The following is an 11675-nucleotide window of genomic DNA, read 5'->3' on the forward strand; positions in this document are numbered from 1 at the left end:
ATGGGTGAACCTGGTGCGCAACTATGCTCAAGTAGCTTGCAGACGTTAGTGATTGTTCTATGAGGATTATGGGCCCTAATGTGCCCTGTGAAAACATTGTTCCTGAGAGAGAAACCATAAAAATCTGGGTGAGCCCATTGTTATAGATGGAGGGTGGTCATAATGTAATGGCTCTTTGGTGTCTGTATATATGTCACGGTGAAAGACCGAAATCGGTGGCTGTTGACTTTCACCGGTGAATGTCGAAAAACACCAAATACGTCGGTGGAAGATCGAATATTTCATTACATTCTTGTACATTCGGACCCTCACCGGTGTATGTCGACAATCACAGATATGCTTTGGTGAATGTCAGAAGTATTTATGACATTCGATTTGATATTAATTTATTCGTGGATACATTTATACGATATTTTAATCCTACACTGATGTTTTTTTAAGGTTAAGTGCCACTGCCCGGTATACATTTGCCCGGTATACCCTACACTGATGTTTCTTCTATTCTATCGTCAGTAAGTTTTAAAATATAGAATAAATATAAATATACCGAATAAATATAATAATATTTACGAATAAATTAATATAAAATTGGATATAACAAATATTTCGGACATCCACCAAAGCGACTATGTGATTGTAGACATTCACTGGTGAGAGTCAAAAATAACAGTGTTTAGCAAGTATTTCGGACATACACCAAGTGACTACGTGAATGTTGACATTCCACGGTGAATGTCGACATTCTCCAGATTTCGGTGTCTCACCGTAACACATATATCACACTAGATAACTTCTGTTCAAATGGTCAGATTTCAGTGAATTAAGTGCCGATTTCAATGGTTTTAAAGGGTGATCTCAAATATCCTTTTGATGGATTTGGATATTTGTTTATAGGGGTAGCCGCAGTCTGGAAAATATGAGATCGGTTAAAAGTTAGACACTTCATATTTTTTTTTTTTTTACGTTTTTGAAATTTAGCGTCATTACAGTTTTTTTAAATGGTTGAATACATGTTTTCACTCAAACACTCAATCGCTTTATTTAATTTCTTCTACGTTTATTTTTAATACCTGTCTTTTCTGCATGTTGTAAATATTTATTAGGTAAAATTTCAGACTTTTAGCCAATAATAACAGTATATATTTTAAAGTACTTACTACTACTTTAACTTTCATCTAAATATCAAAACTACTCATGTTGCCAAATAGTTGGTAAATGCAACGCCTAACTGGAGATATGAATGATAAGAGAGAATATGTTACTCAGTGTACAGTAAGCAAAATGAAAATGAATTTAACTAAAGTTTGAATTCTGTCATTCTTTTTTTTCGTGTGTGTTTTTGAAACTTTGCATTTTTTCGAAGAGGTTGATTACAAGTTTATTTACAGTTTTTTATGATTTTTTTTGTCTCAGATAAGGATTGAATGGGAAATTCTTTTTTATTCAAGCTTGTTGAATAATATATTCATTTCATTTGCTGCAAAAAATTATCCTTGCACTATTTTTGATTGCTTTTAGATTTTTTCCTGCCACAGAAATTTGCTATTTTTGGTTTCTACATAATTTAAGAATTTTATAACCAAACTTCATTTTAGAATGATCGTTGAACAGCAGACCCAATTTTTGTTTTTATCACTACTATGTTCAACTCCGTAGCTTTGTAACTTTGAATCCAATCCAGAAAACCTGGATCAAGTATTGGGAGAAATTTGCCTTCCTGGAGGACCTTTTGATGGAACTAACACGCATTTGTGTTACATGGTGAGCAAGACCATGAGAACCTCCCACGGCTAGCCTGACGTCAAGGTGACCCTAACCAATGATATGTCTACCACTGAGGATATTTCACGTCAGCACTGTGGTCGGTGAAAGCCGGATGCGAAATTCGTATCGATCAGAAATCGCTGAGATTCGAGCCTGGTTCACCTCATTGGAAGGGGAGAAATCACAAAAAAAAACTTCAAAACAAGTTTGCAATATTTAAATTTAAATATATTTGGTTTTAAACTGTATGCCAGAAACTTCTTGCCAAACCATTTATTATTGACTTCGGACGTATTTGTCTGAAGCTATACCCTACTGAGGAATGAGAAAGGGTTAAAATTGTACGAAAAATGATACATTTCGGTTTGAAACTCCAAAAAATAGTTCTTAACTTCAATATATGATCAGCTTTCTTCCTCTAATTTCAAGAAATTCCATTATAATTAGCTTTAATACAGTATGCATTCAATATGTATATTATTTAGGAATAATTTTCAAGCGAATATCTGAAGAAAAAATGTTTTTTTACAGTCTTGAGTCATTTACAAATATTAGAAAGGTAAGGAAAATTCGTGCGGGTACTAGAACTTTTACTTCCCACCCGGCTTTTGCTATTACGCAAGGCAGGTGGAAACGTAAATAAAAAAGTAACAATAAAAATGATTCGAATTGCTTTGTTGTTTATAAAGTGAAACGATAACAGAACTAGCACGGCTCGGTGGTCTAGGGGTATGATTCTCGCTTTGGGTGCGAGAGGTCCCGGGTTCAAATCCCGGCCGGGCCCAGCAGTTCATTTTTAATGAAAATTATTTTTTTAATGAAATCAAACTGCAATTTTGAATCAATATTTTTCGATATAGCTATATGCAAACTACAGTCTACAATGTTCTAGTGCTTTGAGGTTATATTTACATGGTGATGGTGATTTCTTATTTTTTGTTTGGGCATAGCGCAAAGCAGGTGTTTAAAAAAAAAGATGAAACTAGCTTAAAACGTGCGATAAAAATATAATCCAAAATATTAGTTTAAGAAAATGGTCCTAGGTTGATATTAGAATTAAAAAAGGTGAACAAGATTCAAAAAGTGTATTGAAGAAAAATAAATTATAAAATGTCTGTAGAAAATCAAAATTCCCGCTAAGAAAAATAAAAACTCACCGACCCAAATTCTCGTTGAGAAAAATGTGACGTTTGATTCCATTTTTATAAACTACTATTACGACTATTGTGTCTTAAAAAATAGTTAGAAAATAATGATTACTCTTAGTATCATTGTTTAATTGGGCTGTAAATTTTTTGTCATGTTCATTTTTCTTAATATGCATTTTTACCTACCTCACTTTTTGACCGAAGACAATTTTATAATTTTATAACAGTCGTTGAATGGCCGACCCCATTTCGGGTATAGGACTACCAATATTCGATCCCGTAGCCATGCAATTTTGAACCCAATCTAGAAGACACCGGAACTCTTGGATCAAATATTGAATAGAACTTTTCGATTAAACTAATCCGCATTTGCCTTACATGGTGAGGAAAACCGCGAAAACATCCCGTGGTTAGCCTAATGGCAAAGGGACTCTATCCTATGATCCGTCTACCACTGAGGATATTTTAAGTCGGCACTGCGGCTCATGCGAGTCGGGTAAAGAATTCGTATCATCCAGTTACCGCTGGAATTTGAACCTGGGCTACCTCATTGGAATGCTGACGCTGTTTCCTCTGAGCAACCGTAACTCACTAACAAAGATAGAAACTTCTCTTTTTATTTTTATTATAATCTCATAAAGTATATTTTCTTTATAAAATATTTTGTTTTATAATTACTTTTTCAAACACGGATTTCAAGTCTAGTCCATTTTCTTAAACACGTCTTTTGAGCTGTGGTAAATAGTGAAATGATCACCAATGTAAACTGTTTTTTGCATTTTTATTGAGGTTCCACGTTTTACTACCATTTTATTAATAAAGCATTTTGATTTATATTCACTTTATCATTTCAAGCCTTTCTTAAACACGCATTTCACGGCATTGTCAAGGATTGAAAAGGCTACGGATGATCAAAAATGCTCTTCGCATCTTTATTTGGCTCAAAATTAATTTTACTATCATTTTATTAAGTCATATTGATTTATATTCATTTTTTCAAACGCATATTTCAAGCCTTTCTTTAACGCACATTTTGAGCTATGTCAAGTATTGCAAATTTGACTGATCATATAAACTACTCTTTACATTACTATTGGGGGCACAAAAAGTTTTACTACCACTTCATTAATAAAGTATTTTGAATTATATTCACTTTTTTCAAACGCGGATTTCAAGCCAAGTCCATTTTCTTAAACGCTCATTTTGAATTATGTCTAATATTGAAAAGTTCAACGAAGATAAGAAATATTCTGCTTACTTTAATTGCATTATCAATCAATAATATTACAATATTGAACAAAATTTATCATTTTTAATTTTTCTAACTAACATTTACATCAAAATAGTTTTTTATAAAGGAATAAAAGAGCAATTAAAGAGATGCAGCCCTTGCAAAAACAAGATGTCATTAATCCCCTACTATCTATTTAAAAATGGGTAGCTTTACTATGGGTACTTTAGTTATATATATATATATATATATATATATATATATATATATATATATATATATATAATCGGAAAACCTTAATTAACGAATGCAAATAATTATCGAATGTTGATAATAGCTCAAAAATCTGTTATATTTTTATTTTTAACGAGGAATTTCAGACTAATTTTATTACTATAAATGAAAACGCAAGTGAAGATCAGATAAAAAAATCTGTCGTAAAAAGAAACGTAAATGCTTATTAAAAAAGAGGAAAGATTTTTCATTAATTTTAAATATGATAAAAATTTTATGATATACCTTTCACAGCTCTTTTTACCGACGTATAAATGGTTGTTTTTCGAAAGTGACTCCTAATTTATTTAATTAACTACTTAAAATAGATTATTGCTTATTATCAATCATTTATTAAAGAATAAATAGGAATTCAAACAAATAAGAAAACTTCATTTTTTATTTACTAATGTTTATTGCACAAAACTATTTATCAAAATATAAAAATATCAAATGACGAAAGAAATTACTTATTAAAAAAAAATTGAAACATTAAAAACAGTGGCATTTTTGAGATATCATAAGCGATGTTGAGCATTTTTAATTAAAAATAAATCAAAAACTATTTATTTTCAGTTTTTAATATAGTTTCGATCTCTTTTATTTCTCATCAAAAATAATGAAAAGAAAATTGCGAAACAATTAATGAAGGAAAACACTTTTATGTATTGATTTTATGAGGAAAATTCCTTTTTTTTCTTATACATTGTATTCAACAATTTAGGGGATAAAAATTAATTGTTAAAAAGATTTTTTTTTAAGGCATGGAACAAATTGTTGTTTTTTTAAAAGAGAGAACAGTGTTTACTATTACTAGGAAGGTATGATGTTTCAAATTAAATAATTTGATTCTAAGTATCGATTAAAGGAGTTCCTGAGAACTTCCAAAGAAATTACTAACTTTTGTAATTGCTTAGGAACTAGCATAAAATAAGGAATTAAGACAAAATTATAAAAAAGAGAATTAAACACTTCTTAATAGGTGTGAACGCTAACACTGATAGCAGCTAATTAGGAATTTGATTGACATTATATTGATGTTATACGCACTAAATATTCATTATTTATACAATTTACGTTTCTTAAAAATTAAATTGACATTATAATAGCCTTTTTCATTGGAATTTAGGGCGCCAGGTTATCTTACGCAATCAATTGCGGTCTGCAATGCGTGCATTACATAATTTGGGCAAATCAATATTTCTCGTGTTATGAAATTGAATTCTGTCACAAAAATACTTTATAAAAACCTTAAAAAAATACTTAAATATTTGCAAAATTATTTTAATATTGAATAAATAAGTTTTAGGTACTTGTTTTAATCTGTTTTTTAGTTAAAACAATAGCCCGGTTTCAGATTTGCTTTAAACCCTAAATTGCTCTTTTTAAAAATCTTTCACATAAATGATACATAACTTATAAATTCCTGCCATCTATTAAGAATATTATCCGCTATTATTTTTATTTAACCTTTATATCCTTGTTTTTATTTAGAAACATCTAGAAACTATCTAAAAAAATGTTCTGTTGCATTACATTACTTAACATTATGAACGTCCAAACTTGTGCTTTAAGTCAGAGAAAGGCATATTTTTCTGTTCATTCAAAATTTTTGTAATTATTTAAGTTTATTCCAGTCACAAGACAACATTACAAATTTACTGTTAAAGGTTGATAGTGAATTAAAGTTAACAGAAGTTAAAATTTTGTCAGAGCCAGAGGTTAAAAACTTCGATATGTCTTATTTATACGCTTTTTGAGAAAAATCAGTCTTATAATTATCTACCAATCAAAATACATAAAACATTCTTTCATAAGCAAGGAAATATGATATTATTTATCTCTACACAGAGAAAAAAAGGATGGTCAAAAGTATTAGAATATGGTAAAATTTACAGCGTGTCTACCTCTATCGGAATTCCAAAAACTCGTTAATTTTTACCGAAACATTTTGGTAATGATTTAGGTAAAATTATCTATGAAATATGGTTTCATAATACGATACAAAATTTGGTAATTTTATCATGATACCTATATGCATGGCATAAAAACAGTTTATTTGGTTAAATTTACTTTTCATGTTTATATTTTTTACTAACTGTTTAGTAATGCGAACTATAATTTCGAAAACCTAAATTTCTGGTAAACTGTTTCCATACGAACAGAAAAACTACCAAATGATTGGTTAAAATATCGCATATTTTGTTTAACAAAACAGAATTATGGATTTTTTTTTACCAGAAGTATCATTCAAAGTACAGTAATCTTACCAGAGTGTTTTTATCCATGTACTAATAATAAAATGTACTAATAATAAAATGTACTAATAATCAAACCTCTGTACTGATTTGACAGCTAATGACGCCACTTTCAGATACACTGTAAAAACGTTTTGCTCATCTGAACACAAAAACTGATGGCAACTTCTTTACACAAAAGTCATGGTGCAGCACCAAGAGCCAATGATAGTGTTTGGTGCAGTGAAGCATCTAGAATGTTCTTTAACAATACTTGGTGTAACGTTTCAAATTCTGTAACACTAAAACTTATAATTGCGGAAGGACATGATACACATAAGAATTAGTAGTTACTTTAAGTATTAGAAGAATAATCACATAAGAATCGGAACATTTCCAACTTTTTTTCAGCGATTGAAGTGTAGCAATTTTTTATTGACTTTAAATTATAACAGATTCTTACAGGACGTGGAATTTTAAGATATTCTTGTTTAGGTTTAATTTAGTGAATTTCATTTTATTTTAAAACCGTCGTTGAACAGCCGACCCAATTTTATGGGTTTACGACTGCTAATGTTCAACTCTGTACCCTTGTAATTTTGAACCATATCCAGAAGACAAGGGAACTCCTGGATCGAGTGCTGTGAGAAATTTGCCTTCGTGGAGGACTTTTTGATGGAGATAATCCGCATTTGCGTAACAGGGAGAGGTACCTCCCCAAGAACCTCCCACGGTTAGCCAGACGGCAAGGAGACTCTCCCCCATGATCCGTCTACTACTGAGGATATTTCACGTCAGCACTGTGGTCGAGGCAAGCCGGGTGTGGAATTCGTATCGACAGGGATTCAAACCCTGTTCACCGCATTGAAAGCGAACGCTCTATCCCCTGAGCCATCGCTGCTCTAATTTAGTGAAATGTAATTTTTGTTCTTGTGGTTAGGATGTTAAAACTGTAGAACACATTATATTTTATTTTAATTTATATTCAAGTCCAAAAGGAGGCTTAAAAAAGGAACTGAGACACTCAGGTATGTTTTAGCATCTTGTTTTGTCCTTGTTCGTTAAATGCACTGAAACCTAACTACTTTACTCAATTTTGTTTACAACTTAAACTTTTAATTCTGTTCTGTTTCTTTTTAATTTGCAATTGCATCTTGCCCACTTACATCTGTAAGCCTTATGGTATACTTTGTGGAGTTGTTTAAACATTAAAAAAAATCAAAGTAAGAATAAGTAATTTAGGTTGCATACACATACATTAATTCTTAAAATAAAATTAGTTTGCACAATATGCGTACAAATATGTGCGTAGTGCAAAGAGAATATCAAAACAAATTCAAACTAGGCTTAACAGAGTAAAAGCGGATAGATATTGAAAAATTCAAAAAAAAAATTTTTTTTTCTAAGAAGGACTTAAAACCTAAATCATATGAAAGTAAAGTACGTTGCTTCAGACTGCCAACAGTTTCTAGTGTTGTAGCATAAATGCACCATCTATGTTCAGTGTTTTGACATTGGAGGCTTTGACGTAACTCCAGGAAAAGAAATAACGGGAATTAAAGTCCGGGGATATTGGTGGCCTTATAATTAAGGTTAACTCACCTGTCACCCACAAGCCTAAGACACTCTTTATGCTGGACAAAACAAGAACTGGAAAAAACATTTATGTGGCATTAGAAACCGTTGATTAATGATCCTTGACACTTTAAAATGTAATGAATAAATTTAATTACAGATTTAAAGATCAAAAGAGTCACACAACCAATCATATGTAATTTGCATATTTATCACATAGGCTCGACTTTTATTACAATTTATCATCAAAAGTTTATAAATGCAATATTTTTCGTTTGTTTTGTTCAGCATTCATTGTAATCTGCTCAATATCTATAAAGCTCATGGAGATTTCGCCTTCCAATGAGGCGAACCGGGTTCGAATCCCCAGCAATGGCTGGTCGAAACGAATCCGCATCCGGTTTGAACCAACCACAGAGCTGACGTGAAATATCCTCAGCGGTAGACGGATCATAGGGTATAGTCCCTTTGCCATCAGGCTAACCGTGGGAGGTCCTCGTGGTCTTCCTCTCCATGTAACGCAAATGCAGGTTAGTTCCGTCAAAAAGTCCTCCACGAAGGCATATTTCTCCCAATACTTGATCCAAGAGTTCTCTTGTCTTCTGGATTGTGTTCAAAATTACAAGGCTACGGAGTTGAACATTAGTTGTCGTATGCCCAAAATATTGGGTCGGCTGTTCAACGACGGTTTTAAAATAAAATAAAATACCTATGAAGACATAAATATTTAAAACCGGATAATTCCTTTGTGCTATAACAATAAACGTAATTGGGTAAAAACAATGATAATAGAATACAGTAAATTACGGCCATTGTAATTTTTATTCAGATAGTTTTTAATTAATTACCCTTTAACTAATTTAATTTTTTATGTTTTCTTTCAATTTCGAACAGCAACAATCATGAACCCATTCTAGTATTTGTTGACTTCAGCAACTAATATTTGGTAAAGGAAGTAAACGAAGATGAATCTACTCTTTATTATCATAGAAATTGCTTCTTTTATTTTTCCACGACTGTTCTTTTTTCTGAATCCAAGAAACGAGTCAGTATTATGTATCCGATTCAATAGACAAGTTCTTGACCTCAGACATCTTCTACTTGTCTATTCCTTTTGCAGATTAAGAGTGCTCTGGTATGTAACATAAGTCTCCTTGACATTCAATAACACATAAAATTTTAGTAAGAATAATTGACATTACATAGAGTAGAAATTGTTTTAAAATTCTTGACTTTCTTATAAGATTTCAAACATAAATAGAATGTTTATTATTTTAGTACAATTGATTAAATTGTTCTTCAGAAACTAAAATTTGTATTCGATTGCCTTTTTTTTAGTGCTTATTATTTAGAAATTTTTCAACTAAATCTGAAAAATTTTGTAATTTGTCATTAAAAATAACCCAGTGCAGAAAAATTTAAATCATTGAAATTCTATCAAGAAAATTTTTAATCTAGTTTTTAATTGATTATCTTTTAACCAATTATGTTTTCCTTATGTTTCCATTTTTACCGTAAAACAGCAATCAAGTGAGTATCCAAGTGCTTGCTGCATCAAGTCACTAATAATTGTCACTATACTACAAAAAGAAGTAAACAAAGACGAACAACATAAACATTGAAATTAAAATAATCTATTTTTAAAACATAAAAATAGATTCTTTTATTGCTCCAAGTCTATTCATTTTTCTAAATCCATGATGAAAATTGGTATTATATATGCGATTCAATAGACAAGTTTTTGGACTTAGACATGCCTTATTTGTTTATTTCTTTTGCTGATTAAATATGTTTCCTTTCCATAGCAATCAAAACCAGATAAAATTCTAGTTAGAATATTTGTCATTACATAGAGTAGAAATTTTTTTTTTAAATTTTTTATTTATTTCTTGTAAGATTTCAAAAACAATTAGAATATTTATTATTTTAGTAGAATTTATTAAATTGTTATTGAGAAACTAAGATTTATATTCGATTGCTTTATTGAGTGCTTATTATTTATAAATTCTTAAATCGAATCTGAAAAATTTTGTATCTTGTCATTAAAAATAACATAGATTAGAAAATCATTAAAAAAATTTAAATCATTGTAATTCGATCGAGAAAATTTTTAATCTAGTTTTTAATTTATTATCTTTTAACCAATTATACTTTCCTAATGTTTTCTTTGTGTTCCAAAAACCAACAATCAAATGCTTCTTCAAGTATTTGCTGAATTAGGTTACTGATATTTGTCACTATACAGCAAAAAGAGGTAAACAAAGATGAATCTACTATTTAAAACATAAATATATATTCTTTTATTGCTCCAAGTCTATTCATTTTTCTGAATCCTTGAAGCGAATTAGTATTATATACCCGATTCAATAGACAAATCCTTGAACTTAAACATGTCTTACTTGCTTATTTCTTTTGTAGATTGAATGTGCTTCCATTCCCCGGCAATTAAAAGCAGATAAAATTCTAGTTAGAATAATTGGTATTACATAGAATGGACATTTCCATAATTCGTTACTTTTACAAACATTCAGAAATAATAAGACAATTTATAATTTCAGTAGAATTGATCAATCTGTTCTTAAAAACCCAAAATTTATATTCAATTGCTCTTTTGATGTTTTGTTGTTTATAAACTATTAGAACAGGCTTCCTATTTTGTCATTAAAAATATCGTAATCGTAAAATTTTCAGGAAATCGTAAAAAAGTGTTTAGTCTTGCAATTTTATCAAGATAGTTTGTTTTTAATGGCCTATCCTTTCACTAACTGCGCTTTTCTTATGTTTTCTTTCTATTCGAACAACAACGATCAAGAACACATTCAGATATTTGTAAACTAATATTCGACATTGTACAACAAATGAAGTAAACTAAAATGAATCTACTCTTTATTAACTTAGAAATTACTTCTTTTATAGTTTGATCTGAAACTGTGAGACTGCTCTTTGATCTGAATCCAAGAAGAAAATGCTTGTTATGTATACAATTCAATAGACAAATTCTTGACCTTAGACATCCCCAGGTCTATTTCTTTCGTAGATTAAGAATGCTCTGAAAGGTAGCTTCAGTTTCCATGACAATCAATATCAGATTTAAATTCTAATTAGAATGATTGACATTACATTGAGTAGACAAAAGTTTCATTCAATGCAGTTAAAGACATCAAAAATACTTAACGAACGAAATATTTTAAATCTCGATAAACAGAAATTTTAAAGCACATGTGGTTTGAAGTATTTTTGCTCAGATACGATTTGACTAATTCTAAACAAATTTAAGTTTTTATCCATGAAAATTACTTAGTTTAATAATGCGTGGATTTTATCTTTTTCCGTGAACTCTAATATTTCTTTTATTTTAATTGTTCTCGATATTTATTGTTCATAGTAAAAGGAAATTTTTCTCGTTCAAATAATCATCTCTAATTCCTCATGAACTTCGCTGCGCGT

General features: G+C 30.2%; 1 non-coding gene across 1 annotated transcript; it reads left to right on the forward strand.

Annotated features, from left to right (window-relative positions):
- The first annotated feature begins 2476 nt into the window (after nucleotides 1-2476).
- Nucleotides 2477-2548, forward strand: TRNAP-UGG (transfer RNA proline (anticodon UGG)). The gene has a single exon. It is a non-coding gene; the product is annotated as a tRNA-Pro (tRNA).
- Nucleotides 2549-11675: the final 9127 nt, after the last annotated feature.

Source organism: Parasteatoda tepidariorum, chromosome 4, assembly GCF_982258835.1.
Source record: "Parasteatoda tepidariorum strain Cologne lab strain chromosome 4, Ptep-v5.0, whole genome shotgun sequence".
Lineage (NCBI taxonomy): Eukaryota > Metazoa > Arthropoda > Arachnida > Araneae > Theridiidae > Parasteatoda > Parasteatoda tepidariorum.